We start from the raw sequence: 17064 nt of genomic DNA on the forward strand, positions 1-17064 counted from the left end.
TCTGAAAAGCATAATTATTTTAAATGATTTTTGCCATATAAGAATAACTAAATATGTTCCTACCTTTATCCATTTTTCAACTGGTTTATTAGTATACCCCAAACTATTAAGCTGGGTAGCAAGAGATTCCCACTTATTTCTTATAATATGTTTGGCATTGGGACCCGAAGCTCTTCCAGAAACCATTTCAGGTTTAGATTCAAATGAATCTAATAAAATTTCCCACTGTTTTGGGGCTGGTCTAGTTGACATTGTTATTTCAATTTTTAAATCAGCCGTAACAACAATATCGACAATAATTAACCATTAACCCTAAACAACGAAAAAAAAAAAAACGTTTGAAGGTGTCTTTGGTTGCCTAGATAAACTAAACAGAAGTTAGGTACAATCGAGAAACTCGATTTTCTACTCGATCGGGGTTGGTGAACAACACAATAGACTCGATAACGAGTTAAGTCGATTTAGTCGAGTCGATTTTCGTGATCCGACTCCTGGTAAATGTTTTGAATCATAGAAAAAAGTGTTGTGTGATTTGGTAGAATGCGATCTTACTCTTTAAAAAATATGTCACGTATTTCAGCGCCATCTCAGCACCTGGTTAAATGGAAGGGTACTACAAATCTGGCCTCCACATAAGTGGTCTGTAGCTTCGACATGATAAGTGTGAAATTTTAAACGTTCTTGTTGTTGATACGATAGGAAGAGTGGCGTAATCTAGCCTCGATGCTAGGTACATCATAGCCTCAATACGGTACTTCCAATATCCCTAACAACACACAACATTCCAGGAATGTACTACCAAAGTTCTATCAATATTTGAATGTCCTGGACATTTAGGGAACATTCGGTGAACATCTGTTTAAATTATTCCTGGAATGTTACCGTAAGACATTCTGTGAACATACTACCAATGTTCCTATATTTTAAGTTGCGAAATAATACATACGTGTAACAGATACAACATTACTTATAACATACCAGACAAACTAAGTGACACTTTAGGCCTACAGTGCAATAATATGTCAAATTTAAAGAGTTTCCCAAGTTCAATTAATACAATATTATAAACATACAAATGTAATAAAAATTATTGTTCGCGAATATTCAATTTGGAATGCGATTTTGTTAATAAAAAAAATACTTATAACTTATGCAAAACCCAAGAGAGGCATTTATATTTATTTCTTTTGCGTTCATTTTCAAATTCGCCGTGCATATATTTTTGTGCATGGCGCTTGAGAGGGCATCACGTGACTAAAAACGACCAACCAACGACCTCGCTTCGGCCATCTTGGCATCTTCGTCTTGGCCACCTTGCTTTGCCGTGGGTGGATCGTTGTTTCTATTATTTGTGCTTTTTAAGAATATTTTTTTAATTCGGATACTTTTATAATAGCTTTAATAGTATTATTAACATAGTGAATAAAATGGTGTCCTGTTTTTAACGCAGTTGGAGTAGCAGAAACAAATGTAGATAAAAAAATCTGCAGGAATAACGTTTCAATTATGACAGAAGCTCCAAACAAATGACTGTTAATGAAAAGCCCTATTAAAAGGTTAGTATGCAAATATGTAAACGAAGGCATGCCCTGTATTTCAGAAAATAAATTAATACTATTAATACCCTAATAATACTACAGTGGAACCCCGTTAAGTCGGCCTTCGATAACTCGGAAGTTCGGCTAACCCGGAACGATTTTCATCAGACAAAATAAACATTTTCTCGGTTCGACTGAGTTGTTTACCCAGATATGAACAATACTGTATGCAACTGTACGTAATTTAGATGTACTGTGCATAATATGTATTTCATGTTTTTGCAATAATGAAGTTTATCTGTTAGTATACCGTAATTTATTAGTTTTTACGATATTCTCCAGCTAACCCGGATTTTCGATAACCCGAACCAGCCACGGTCCCGATTAATCCGACTTATCGAGGTTCCACTGTATTCATAAAAAATCTTTTAAGTAACCTAGATATAACAAAGTGAATAAAAGGCATAAATCAGAAGAATTATTATTTTATTTTATAAGTTAATAATTGGTCATATCCATTTATTATTTTAATAATAATTGTGAATAAGCCACAAACTTCGCTTATTCCTAACTAAAATAGTAAATAGAGATAATAACAATAGGATTTGTAAAACTAAAGTAATTCTTTTTGCGTTTTTGCTAATGTATGCCTTTATAAATAGGATGGTAGACCACACACTATAATATGCAGTACCAACTAATGAATACACAGAATATTATAGTCGATTTGCTAAACTCAGTCTCAGTACTACTGAGTCTCAGACACAACTGGCTAGTGATTTTAGTAAATAATTTTGCCAATTTGGTAAAATTGGCAAAAAAACAAATAATAACTAAATAGTTAATAAATACTGTAATTTTGTCAAAATTGGCCAAAAACAAAAAAAATTACCTACTAAAATCACTAGCCAGTTGTGTCAGAGTTTGGGGAACCGACTATACTAATAAACAATTTCTAAGCTGTTTTATAATATTTTGTGAGTCCATTAATCATATTTTTTATTTAAAACTAAAATTTGTTAATAATGCTTAGTAATGCATATATTTTGTATTTTTAGCTTTCCAGAAGATCCTGCGAAGAAGACATGAAGTATAGATCAGATTTGTTAATAGAGGAGTATGCTCAAAACACTTTTTAGAAAAAGATATTGACAGAACTTCACTTTCAGCTGTTCGTTTAAGAGACTGTGCTGTTCCAATAGCTTATGTCACACAGGTATATGCATTTTTTTTTCTTGGTTTTAACATCTTTAAACGCGAAATACGCAATAGCTTATCGAATTGATGCCATGTTATTTTTCTTTATTAAGGTCTTTGTTTATTATTGTGTATGTGTATTAACAACAGAAACATTTTTGGTTATTCTTTTATTTTATTTTATATTTTGTCATCAAGTGTTCAGTCAATGTATGTAGTTTTCTTATGTACACCTTTATGGGTTTATACCTGGTGGATGTATATTTCAATAAATAAATAAATAAATAACCTAATTAATAATACAGTCTGTACAATATAGATACTGTTGTAATTCATTATCTACATCGGAGATCTAAGTTGACATTGTTGCCCAACTGCAAAAAATTTTTGAATTCATTTTAAGTCAAATATATCACATAATTATTGCGAAGTAGATTATACAACAAAACAGATTAATATTCAATGTAAATAAATAAAAACATCAGAAATAGAAAACAAGAATTAAGGTATAATCTTATGTTACAGTTATTAAGGTACCAAGGGTATTATAAGGATAATAACGCTTGAGGTCAATGGTGTTTTTAACAAGGGCCTGAGGGATATACGTTGACCGAAAGCGTTATTATTATAATACCTGTGGTGCCTTCAACGTTTAATGTCTGACTAAATTATTCTTTATATGCGAAAAATTTGAATGAATTTTGAATTGATTAGTTTTTAAATAAGTACATTTACCAGTAACAGTAGTAACATAATTGTGGTAACCATAGTTTTACTTAGGTTGATATTTGTCAACTTGACAGTATCTAAGTCGTTATTTAAATTTAATGCCCAAGGGCGTTATATCATACTTAACAGACTTCGAAATGTCATTATTTGTCAAATAATGTACCAGTAGGACATTAAAGTAAATAATAAAAACAATAAATATAATGAATACTAAATACTTATTTGTTTGTGAAAAATCTATTTCTTTGTGGCTTTTTTGTAATTAACTATTCTAATGAGGAAATAAGCCACAATTTACTTGAAAAAAAATTTTATTAAGGTTTCTACTTCCACGTCGGATGTCGTTGTCAAAATACAAAATGTTCATTATTATTATTTTATTTATTAAATATTATTTATTATTTATTTAAATATTATTTAATATTTATTTTTTTATTATTATTATTTATGCGTATTATTACCTGTAAATAATATTTCTTCTGATTGTTAATTGTAAAGGATAGAAAAATTACCTTTTATTTTATTTTCTTTTAGAATCAGCTGAGAGAAGTGGTCTACAAAAAACCAGAAAGGAAACAGAATATGTGGCTACGAAAAGCAAAAGAAAGGTTTACAAAGCAAATGTGACACATTTTTTTATAATATTTAGGAATGTCAGTAAATTACATTAAAAAATGTATGTAAAGATTTTTTGCAATAAAAATGTTTATATTTATCAAGGATGTATTATTTGGTATGGCCACATATCGTCAGTGATGTGACAATACCTCCTATCTGTTTTTTTCAAGAGATTTGTAAGATAGACTAAAAACTTGTTTCGGACACCTCCTGTTTTCATATATTTTTTGACTTGTTTTGCAGTAAATAACTATCTATTTACTACAAAAAAGTCAGAATACGTACGAAAACAGAAAGTGACCTTAAAAAATGTTTTTCGTCTCCTGCAAACCTCATGAAAAAACATATAGGAGGTATTGTCACATTACTGACGATATATTTCAGTGAATGTCTAAAAAATATTCTGTGAATGTTCAAAGAACGTTCGTACACATTCATGGAATGTTCTAACAAGACATTCAGTCTAAAAATATACTGTGAATGTCCAAAGAACATTCATGGAATGTTCCAACAAGACATTCAGTCTAAAAAATAGACTGTGAATGTCCAAAGAACATTCGTAGACATTCATGGAATGTTCCAACAGAACATTCTAAGAATATTTAAAATGCTGACACAGCACTTTCCTGGGACTTTCCAGGGACATTCGTGTGCATTTGGGGACATTCCAGGAATGTTTTCAATGTCCTGTGTGTACATTCTAGGAACATTCATGGAATGTTTTGTGTTATTAGGGTTTAATATTTTATTCAAGTGGACATTAAAGGTACAACACAAACAACTTTTGTTTCTTAATTATTTATTTATACAATATTGTGACATTTTACATAGAAATATGAGTATTTAATTTGGATTAAATATATGTTTAATCGTTGAATTTTCCACCGTCTGCACACAACACCTGATGGGAGCCATTAGACCTAACAACAAATCGCGAAATAAAATGTGTATTTTAAAACTGTTGGATAAACAGTACCTACAATCAGAAAATCTCTACCTTACAATCAGAAAAACTTACCTTTAAAAAGGTACTCGATTACAAAATAACAAAAATAGCAAAAAACACCACTGAATATCAGCTTTTTATGGTGACACAAACACATCACATAAACCGACCATATAAAATGACTGAACGACAACGAACGAACGAACACGAACACTGAACACAGATTCACAGATAGCGCAGGATTTGTCAAAAGTCATGTTCCACCAATCACAATGCCGACATCAGCGCCTCTGACAAAATGGAAGGAAAATAAATACGATTACATCATTTTTATTAGAGTGCGCGGGGCATGTTTTGAATGTATTTATGTTTGACCGTGCACGTGCTAAACATCATTCCATTTCAATTAAAGAGAACTGTTTATATGGAGTTTTGTTGATTTTATAAATATTGTGTTATAGGTCTGGATCCCGCGTATGAAAAAAAAGTTGATTAATAGCAAGCTGAAAATTTGTTAATAGCTTAAGGGTGTCTAGTCGGATAAACTTTGATATATGGGAACACTGGAACAGGAGCAGTTTTAATTGTGGAACAGGTTAAAAATTTGGAACGGTCATACCACGAAAACGGCACATTTATTTTGTCCGACAGAATAGACTTAAACTCTCCGGACAGAGATTAAACTCTCATGCAAAAATCAGACTGCTATTTATCACCTGTCATAATTCCTGTCATTTGACATATTCTAAATGTTCCACTTATTAAAACGCCCATTTGGTGATAAATAGGAGTCTGATTTTTGCATAAGAGTTTAATCTCTGTTCGGAGAGTTTAAGTCTATTCTGTCGGACAAAATAAATGTGCCGTTTTCGTGGTATGACCGTTCCAAATTTTTAACCTGTTCCACAATTAAAACTGCCCCTGTTCCAATGTTCCCATATATCAAAGTTTATCCGACTAGACACCCTTAAGCTATTAACAAATTTTCAGCTTGCTATTAATCAACTTTTTTTTCATACGCGGGATCCATACCTATTAGTATTTTTAACATGAGTACAAAAAAATATTTAACTCAGGCAGAGTTAGAGGCCATATTATAGTCTAAGATCCGAATATAGGTCGATCTGTACCCATCTGCTTGCCGGATGAATCATTTTTTTATTAAATTTCATACATAAACTTATATTTTTAAATTCAACCTGTAGCTTGTTTAACATATTTTGTTCAATTCTACCAAATATAAATACTTTAGGACAAATAGAAAAAAAAAAGATGGAGCTATTTTAAATAATGCTGTTAGAAATATTAGACTGATTAAACGGCTACGACGACCTCAGTGCACTGTGCACTTTCATATGTCAAACAGTGACGAGTAGTTCAGTAGGCATGTAATACATGCCAACGACCTGTACGACACTTTACTCGTCATCGCGCTCGACCGCAAAGGGTTAAGGTTATGTAATTTTATGTAAAATTATAAAACAATCAAAAATTTCAAAATTTGAAACCATTCTCGCCCCTCCCCCTCCACTAGATCAGCCAATTTGTTTTGTTAGTCTCCTTGAAACTGGCTCTCTTAGTGCTCTCCACACTTCCCAGCAGCTGGTTCACCTGCTTTGTAGTAAATATAAAGCTTCATCGTTTGATTTTGGAAAATGTTGTTGTTAATGTCTCCCTTACTACAATGGTTTTCTACTAATACTAAAGGGTTTGTTTATAGTTATTTTCCTAACAAGTGCAGAAAGTCATTCTTTTCCGCATGCGACTGCAGTTTGCCGAACGACGCGAAGCTGGAGTTCGGCAAGCAGTCGAGTGCGGAAAAGAGACTTTCTGCAAGAGTTAGGAACAATATTTTTTCTAAGAGTCTTTAAAAAATTATCAAATCTTAATCAATTAATTTAATTAATATGAAAATACATACACAAATTAATTCTTTGACAAGGTTGTCAAAACCAAACTTTCTATATAATTAGTTAGCATGACGACGATCTTGGTTTCCATGACGATGATTGAAAACGACTGTTATTGTCTACCGATTTGACTTTCGAATATTATGTCAAAATAATTTTAATTCATCGAATTGTCGCGTTAATTTCATTAAAACAGGAACACAATAAGATATATTTGAAATAAATTAGTAAATAATATCTAAATATTAGTTTATTGCATGTATTATAATTACTTTCAGGCTATATTAACATATCTAAATTAACACGCGTGCGGAAAAGTAAAAACCGCGTGCGGAAAAGTAACACGCGTGCGGAAAAGTAACACGCGTGTGGAAAAGTGAAACTTTCTAAACTAAAATGCGTGCGCGAAAGTAGACATATTTGCACGCTCGTAGAAAAAAATCTTTTTGCCACCCAGACGGAGTAGTAAATCAAAATTTTAAGGAACTTTATAGCACGAGTGCCTCAAACAATTTATGCAATTTAATAGAATCTGCCGCTCAAAATGTTGTGGATTTAAGACTATTACCTGATTCCACAGATACTGAGGAAACCTCGATCATCATCATCATCAACCCGTACGCGTCCACTGCTGGACATAGGTCTCCCTCAGCTCTTTCCATCTTTCTCTGTTTTGTGCGGCTTGCATCCAGTTGCCGACAATACGTTTCAGATCGTCAGCCCATCTGGTTGGTGGTCGTCCTCTGCTCCGTAGTGCTTCTTCTCGTGGCCTCCACTCAACAATACGTTTTGTCCATCGGTTGTCTGACAATCTGGCGACGTGTCCTGCCCAATTCCACTTAAGCGACGCGATTCTTTCGACGGCGTCCGCTGTTTTTGTTCTACGACGTATTTCTTCGTTTGGGATTCGGTCCCTCAGGGAGACACCCAACATCTGGCGCTCCATAGCCCTTTGAGTTATGCGAATCTTGTTCACTACCTTTTTTGTGAGTGTTAATGTTTCCGCTCCATAAGTGAGTACAGGCAATACACACTGGTCAAAGATTTTCCTTTTCAGGCATATGGGTAAGTCCGATTTAAATACATAGCTCAGTTTACCAAACGCTGCCCAGGCTAATCCTATGCGACGTGGGAGCTCGCACGTCTGGTTATCTCTTCCCAATCGAATTTCATGTCCCAAGTACTTATAAGATGCAGTCTGCTCAATATTCATTCCATCAAGAATAATATTATGATTTAGCACCAGATTAGTCATTATTTGCGTCTTGTTGATGTTAATCTTTAGTCCGACCTCTAAGGAAGCGTGATATAACTTGTTCAACATTATTATTGCATCATCCATACGATCGGCTATAAGGACGATGTCATCTGCGAATCTCAAATGACTGAGCTTCTCTCCATTTATGTTGATACCATATTCGTTCAGATCTGCCTTCTTAAAACTGTGTTCCAAAAGAGTTGTGAACAGCTTTGGTGAGATGGTGTCTCCTTGCCGTACTCCTCGCTGTATACAGAATTTATTTGTTTGTTGATCAGATAGTCTTACGCTAGCCGTTGCGTTGTGGTAGATATATTTTATCATGTTAGTATAGCGATAATCTATTCGGCATTCTGTCAATGCTTTTAACATTTTCTGCTGGTTTATGGTATCGAACGCTTTCTCGTAGTCCACGAATATCAGTGCCAATGGTTTGTTGTATTCCGCAGACTTCTCGATCAAGTTTTTTATTACCAGTAAGTGGTCGTTAGTGCTGTATCCGGATCTGAAGCCAGCTTGTTCTCTAGGCTGATAGAAGTCTAACTTAGCCTCCAGTCTCTTTTTGATAACTTTTGTGAAAAGTTTATATATGTGTGATAGCAGACTGATAGGACGGTAGTTTTTTAGATCTGTCATGCCACCTTTCTTGTGCAATAAAACAATGACTGCATTGTTCCATTGAGAAGGCGTTTTTCCTTGGTAAATGCATTCGGTGAAAAGTTTGGCCAAAACCTGGATAATTTTATTTCAACCTTGTTTGATTGCCTCGGTCACTACTCCGTCATCGCCAGGGGATTTATTATTTTTCATTTCTGAAAGTGTCTTTTTAACTTTGTATGGTGTTACTTCTGGCATTAATTCTGATCCCTGGTTTGTGATTTTGGACAGGAGCTGATCTTGCCTTGCGTTGGTGCTCTCATACATTTCGCGATAAAACGATTCGACAACCTTAAGGATTTCGGCTCTATCCGTAGCAATGCTGTTGTCTTTATTTCTTATTCTGTACATATTTTTGTTGCCAATGTTATTCGTATTTCGCCGAAAAACTTTTAAGCTTTTGTTTTCTTGAATTATTTGAGTTATTTCTCTTGTATTGTTTTCTCTTATGTCTTTTCGGATCGACCGGTGGATATCTTTATTTAATTTCTTCAGTGTTGTGTAGTTGGAGTCGTATTTTTCCGTCAGTTGTCTTCTTTTACTTATTAACTCTTTGGTATTTTGGGTTAATTTTTCTTTATGGGTCACGACCGTCGGGCAGCACTCCCTTTCGGTTTCTTTAAGTGCCTCCGTTATGAGATTATTTGCTAGTTCGATGTCTTCTATTTCGTTTTCTAAGTCTTGTATACGTCTGGTTAGTATATCTTCATAGAGGTCGTTGTTTTCTGGAGGAATCCATTTCTTCTTTCGTGTTTTGAAGATCATCTTTGTTCTTTCCAAGTTGACATTTAATTGTATCCTTGCTCGGATTAATCTGTGGTCGCTTCCTATCGAAAATTTGTTAAGTACTTCAATATATTTAATTATTTCTTTTCTGTTCGTTATGATAAAATCTATCTCATTTTTGACACTGCCATCTGGGCTTATCCATATCCATTTACGCTGAGGCTTTTTATCGAAAAAAGAGTTCATCACGGATAAATTTTCCTGGTGTAAGAAGTTAAGCAGTCTTTGCCCTCGTTCATTTCTTTCGCCGTAACCATACTTGCCCATTGCTACTTCTGCATCATCTTGTTTAAAGACCCGTGTTGAGCTGGCCCCCCCCACTTGCAAAAATTAAAAAACAAATAGCCCTGATTTATGAGCTCTCATGTTCCGCAAACTAAAAATTTTGAGCTCGTTCCACTGAGCAGGAATTTAATACCCTAGTGGGGGGGGGGCTGAGTCAGCCCCCCCACTACTTAAAAATAGGAATATTGAATCGGTTTTTGCGGCAGAATTACGAGCTATTTATGAGCTCTTGAAATTATATAGTTTCGATTTTTGAGCTCATCCCCTTCACCCCCAAACAACCCTTTAATTGATTTAACTTAAGAGAAAGATGCTGAGAAAACTTAAAATATATCGTATTGCGGATATAATTCATATAGCTTATATACTCTAAGAATAAACTATTAAATCAAGAGCATTTCGATTATTGAGCTACAACCCCTTCGCAAGAAAACCACCCTATCTTCCCGGCTTAAGAGAAAGTTGTACTTAAAATGCATTAAACTAATTATTTGGCGACTACATATCATTTAATAATTTATAAGCTTCCAAATTACGCGCATTTAGATCAGTAGATTGCAATTTATTTTGTATAGTGCAGTCACTGAAGGTAAAAATCAACGATTACCTTCAATTTCGGTGAACCTTCATCGATTTTCACGAAAATTGGTCAGTAGTTAGAGGATACGTCAAGAAACAAAGGTGACATGGTACCACCTTGCGCCTTTACCCTGAGGGTGGATACCGCCCGTTCTCGGGGGTGAAAATTATTTTATAAAAAATAAATGCACAAATCAATAAAAGAACAAATTAAAAGCAAAATTTATTATATAAAGTTAATAAAATAAGTCAATACTTTTTAAGTTATTAAAGATCAAAGATTTTAATTATTTGTGAAAAAAATGCATGTTTTGAAAAGGTTTTTTGTAAATCACTGAAAAACTTTAAGTTTTTACAAAAAAGTTAATAGTAGTTTAATTCGTATAGCTTATATTCTAAGAATAAACTCTTAAATCACGCGTCTTTCAATTATAGAGCTACAACCCCTTCGCAAGAAAACGACCCCGACCCCATATTCCCGGCTTAAGAGAGAGTTGTTCTTAAAATAATTTAAATTAATTATTTGGCGACTACATATCGTTTAATAATTTATGAGCTTGCAAAATATACGCATCTCAATTATTGAATTGCCATTTTCTTTCTATAGTGCAGTCAATGAAGGTAAAAATCAACTAGTACCTTCGATTTCGGTAAATCTCCATTTATTTTCACGAATTGACAATAACAACTTGGGGTTTTAGCCTGGGGTATATGTCGCCCCTTCTCGGGAGTGAAAATTACTTTATTAAAAATAACCCCACAAATCGAGAGAGGGACAAATTGCAAGCAAAATTTGTTATATAATGTGATTAAAATAAATCAATACTTTTTGAGTTATTAAAGATCAAATATTTTAATTTTTGGAAACAAAATGCATGCTTTAGAGCGATTTTTCATAAATGACTCAAAAACTGTAAGTTTTTACAAAAAAGTTTTCATCACTAAAATTGAAGCTAATAAAAAATATAATAAATTGCTTACTTGAAAAACCCTTTAATGTTAATTTAAAGTAAGGTATTGGTAATTAAATGTATATTTTTTTCCGCGACTGTTAAAATCTAAGGGTTCAAGCTTAAATAACGGGAAAGAGATGCATTTTATAACACTTAGGTACTAAATACTTGTCAAAGTACTTAGAAATACCTATGAAAAATAAGATGCAGAAAAAGTTGATAGTATCAAAATCCGCTCACCAATTTTCGTGAAAATGAATGGAGATTTACCGAAATCGAAGGTACTAGTTGATTTTTACCTTCAGTGACTGCACTATAGAAAGAAAATGGCAATTCAATAATTGAGATGCGTATATTTTGCAAGCTCATAAATTATTAAACGATATGTAGTCGCCAAATAATTAATTTAAATTATTTTAAGAACAACTCTCTCTTAAGCCGGGAATATGGGGTCGGGGTCGTTTTCTTGCGAAGGGGTTGTAGCTCTATAATCGAAAGACGCGTGATTTAAGAGTTTATTTTTAGAATATAAGCTATACGCATTAAACTACTATTAACTTTTTTGTAAAAACTTAAAGTTTTTCAGTGATTTACAAAAAACCTTTTCAAAACATGCATTTTTTTCACAAATAATTAAAATCTTTGATCTTTAATAACTTAAAAAGTATTGACTTATTTTATTAACTTTATATAATAAATTTTGCTTTTAATTTGTTCTTTTATTGATTTGTGCATTTATTTTTTATAAAATAATTTTCACCCCCGAGAAGGGGCGGTATCCACGCTCAGGGTAAAGGCGCAAGGTGGTACCATGTCACCTTTGTTTCTTGACGTATCCTCTAACCACTGACCAATTTTCGTGAAAATCGATGAAGGTTCACCGAAATTGAAGGTAATCGTTGATTTTTACCTTCAGTGACTGCACTATACAAAATAAATTGCAATTTACTGATCTAAATGCGCGTAATTTGGAAGCTTATAAATTATTAAATGATATGTAGTCGCCAAATAATTAGTTTAACACATTTTAAATACAACTTTCTCTTAAGCCGGGAAGATAGGGTGGTTTTCTGGCGAAGGGGTTGTAGCTCAATAATCGAAATGCTCTTGATTTAATAGTTTATTCTTAGAGTATATAAGCTATAGGAATTATATTCGCAATACGATATATTTTAAGTTTTCTCAGCATCTTTCTCCTAAGTTAAATCAATTAAAGGGTTGTTTGGGGGTGAAGGGGATGAGCTCAAAAATCGAAACTATATAATTTCAAGAGCTCATAAATAGCTCGTAATTCTGCCGCAAAAACCGATTCAATATTCCTATTTTTAAGTAGTGGGGGGGGGCTGACTCAGCCCCCCCCACTAGGGTATTAAATTCCTGCTCAGTGGAACGAGCTCAAAATTTTTAGTTTGCGGAATATGAGAGCTCATAAATAGCTCATAAATCAGGGCTATTTGTTTTTTAATTTTTGCAAGTGGGGGGGGCCAGCTCAACACGGGTTGTTTAAAGCCCATTTTCGCGGTAAAGTCGCCCATAACTATTGTGTAGTATGCTGGTATGTAATGCTGTTTGTAGGTCGTCATAAAATATTTCAGTTTCTTCATCCGAGTGGCTAGTCGTTGGAGCATATGTCTGGATTATCTTAAGGTTATATCTTGCATTTAATTTGAAGATGAGGTACACAATCCTGGGACTTATGCTGTTAATTTTAGTTATATTTTGGGCGTGCTTTCTATGTATAATGAATCCTACTCCACCATTTGAAGTGTCTTCTCCTCCTCTAAAATGAAATAAGTGCCCCGATTTAAGGGTAATTTGCGCTTCTCCTCTTCGTCTGATTTCACTGAGGCCGATAGTGTCCCATTTTATTGTTTTCAGTTCTTCCTCCAGTTCCATCATCTTCTGGTCCGATATAAGAGTTCTAACATTATATGAGGTGATATGCATTTGTCGTTCTTTGTGGTAGCCTGATCTTTTCCGGGGATTCTTAGCACCCTCTGCTCCAACTCTTTTCCACCCGCTACCTTGGCTGGGGGTGTTGGAGCCGCCGGAGACTGAGGACCGTTCAGTAGTTTCGTCTTTCATGGAAATTTGCCTTTGGGGTTTTAGCCATTAAAAACGCCACGCTTGGCTAGTGCGTGTTGGCGAGTTGGTTAGGATATGGAAGGAGGAAATGGTGGAGATGGGAATGCTTTGGGTTTGGACATGGTTTCCCCGGTAAAGGGATGTTGGGGAAATCCATGAGCTTGCGTAGTGCAGGTGTGCTATTCCTGAAGTAGATCTATTCCCTACCGGGATCGCAGAGAAGTATCTACCCGCTACCACCTTAGCTGACCCTTATTAAAAATTGGCAAATCTGATTGTTATCCCTTCTAAAACTCTGACAGGCTGTTCGAATTTAAGGTATTCTCTGATATACCCATACCTCAAATGCTCCCAATTTTCTGCACATATTATCGTTGAAGGTTCACGATTCAAAACTATAAAAGGGGACAGAAAAGACGTAGCATTGTATCAGTCTTACTTTTATTACTTTTATACCGAGAGAGGTTATGGTTCTTAAAGTAGGATCTACCTTTAACCCCATCCGGTTGAAGGTAGATCTAGCTTTTATTTCTCTTTATTAGATAAGATAGAGAAAATCAGTAAAAAAAAGAATGTGTGTGTACTTTTTACGCACGTAAGAAGTTATACTTCTCTATTATACAGTACGTAAATCGTTCAGCTGGACATAGGGAATATACATTGAGAGAATTGTGGCAACTGCGCTAACCTGTGTTAGTTGAAGCTTCTGTTCGAGTACGAGTTTTTGGTGCAACAGAGCTGTTAGAACGAATAGAATGAGTGAGTTTTGAACAGTTTTGAAGCAAGACTGTAATAATTTTACTTTAATTTTTAAAATATTTTTTATTTAAAAACTAATTTCAAAACTAAACAGTTTTCCCATTCCCTTTGGCCAAAAATATTTAGCTACTACATTGGCATATTTCGCCGCTTATTTGTGTCAGTCGAAATGAGTTGTCAATTTTGAGGTTAATGCCCCTTAATGCTAACAACCATATTGTCATCGAGAGAGCTCAGTTGCCACAATTATCTCAATATAATACAATGTATGTATTTATTAATCTAAATTATATACAGTGTATTATGTTCCCTATGTCCAGCTAAACGATGTACGTACTGTATGATTTCAACAAATCAATATACTTTAAACTGTTTATTTATATTTTATTTAAATATTAAACGAATTTTAATATTTACTACTGTCCAAAAATTTTTATTAAAACAATACCAAAAATTAAAAAAATAAAATAATAAAACACACAAAAACACATTGAAAAATGCCACAAAGAAATGAGTTCTGAACAATTGTTGGGAAAAATTTTAACTAAATACGTATTTTCGGAAAACAAATGTGTATAATTATATGCTTTTAATCATATATATAAAAATATGTATAAAAAATCAATAAAAATTTGCATTGGGGATCGAACCAATGTATATTAGGTCATTAGGTTGTGAATCAAGCACGTTAAAATACATCCAATTAGACACGCCAACTGAATGTTTTAAACTTTTTGAGGGCTGGTCGTATTAATTTGCTTATTGTGTGAACTAATCAAATTAGTTTGATTTTTGTGGTATTAAAATATTAAAATACAGCAAAATATTGAGTAAGAAAACAATATATTAGATAAAGATTGCTAGAAATTTTGTTGGAAATCAAATTGTGTAAATCGAAGCACTACCTACTGCATTTTACATTTTCCAAATAGGTATGTAATTTTTTATAACAATACTAAAACATTTACAGTTCCCTGTTGCTTTTAAAAACACTTACTTTTTACGTTTTGTCTTACTTTTTTTGTCTCACAACAATAAAAAACACATCATTTATTTTGTTTACAAACATCCGCCATGTTGAATAATTTTTGACAGGTCATTGGAATGCCCAATCAGAGCAAACGTATAACGTTTCATCTGCGCGTAGTGCTAAACATTTTGATGAATTTGCGGACATTTACATTTACTCCCAATCGCGTATAAAGAAGTATAATAGCACGGGCGGTAGTGTTAAATTTGACCGGAGCATTTTAGCATGGCTGTTTTCTATTTATTTAGTTAGGTGTTCTAAAGATTATTAATAAATGATGTGTCAGCTGGCCCATATCCGGGGATTTTAGGCAAGAAAAGGTAAAATGTGAAACTTAATGGAAAAACGCTACAACTTATATGTCAAATATTTATCTCCGTGACTTACGTTTATAATGGCGTAGAATACCTAGCTACTGGCTTTCACCCCGGGGACTCGGGTTCAATTACTGGCGTTGAAGGTTTTTTTTGTTTTTAAAATTGACATTTTGATTTGAAAAATAAATATTTTTTGCTAATACCACGTTTTTAATATTTATACGACACAATATAAAAAAAGTATGTAGGTATGTCTTTTATAGAATCGTAAACTATGCATTTGATCATACATATTATGAATGACCTTAATAAGCAAAGTTGTTATACATAAAGCTTTCTTGATCAAATGCATAGTTTACGATTCTATAAGGGACATACAGACATTCATATTTATATACAGGGTGTTTGGTAGGTCGATGGAAATTGTTTAAGGGATAATAGGTGACGCCATTTGCAACATTTTTTGCTAATAATGTATCGCTCAAACTGTTAAGGTTTCCGAAATAAAGTTTCAATATTCGACAACTGTCTATTTCACGTTTAAAAATTATCTAGGCGTACTACCTCCCTGTTTTACGAATGGAATAAAAATGTAAACCTACAACACTGACTCTTTGCATACAATTTCTATCAGCTATCGTCATTCTCCGAACGCATAACAAACAAAAAACAATCTACCGGCTATGCTAACAAATAATCTACCTGCTATGCTAACTGCTTTGAAGTGGTTTATTGTAAACATGGTTATTATATGCGTACGAAAGGTGCGTTTTACTGTTTGACATCCGAATTGTGTTTGGAGTTGCATTAACAAAGAAGGGTTTTTGCAATCTGAGCAAGTAATACGTAAGGAATTTTGTATGTCAGGGAAGTATCTCGCTTAGATAATTATTTTTAAAAATAAAATATAGGGGAGTGCATATAGATTTTCACTTCGGAAAAAATCAAACAAGATAGAACTTTTTGTAATTTCATTAAGAAATAATGTTTAATAAACAACATATTAAAAAGTTCTACTCGAGAAGTGGGTGCTTCATTTTTTATTAAACAAATGAACTACGAAATTTGATGTTTTTTTAAATAACTCTGAAAATATAAACTTTAGAACAAAACTGACTTGACCATTGAAAAATTCAGAACATTTTACAAAAAAACCTTATATAAAGAATTTTCTAAAATTAAATCTGTATCTTCTATAATTTTTTATTTATAACGCTAAAGTCACCCTTCTCGCAAACATTGGCGCACTGTAAAGTAGCGTACGGCGAAGTACACGGTTGAGTTATTTTAATGTAATTCTTTAACTAATGGATCAAATGACATTTTAGAAATTGAACCTAAAAGAAGAATAATTAAGCTATCTTATGGTTATAATAAAAAGAAATAAAATGTATGGGTATAAGTACGGTGGGGGCGG

At 33.5% G+C, this 17064-nt stretch overlaps 1 long non-coding RNA gene across 1 annotated transcript; it reads left to right on the top strand.

Moving 5' to 3' along the window:
- The first annotated feature begins 1078 nt into the window (after positions 1 to 1078).
- On the top strand, positions 1079 to 4179 carry LOC114327192 (uncharacterized). Its single transcript, XR_007697686.1, has 3 exons — positions 1079 to 1556; positions 2597 to 2754; positions 3999 to 4179. It is a non-coding gene; the product is annotated as an uncharacterized LOC114327192 (long non-coding RNA).
- Positions 4180 to 17064: the final 12885 nt, after the last annotated feature.

Source organism: Diabrotica virgifera, chromosome 4 (assembly GCF_917563875.1).
Source record: "Diabrotica virgifera virgifera chromosome 4, PGI_DIABVI_V3a".
In the NCBI taxonomy this organism is placed as follows: domain Eukaryota; kingdom Metazoa; phylum Arthropoda; class Insecta; order Coleoptera; family Chrysomelidae; genus Diabrotica; species Diabrotica virgifera.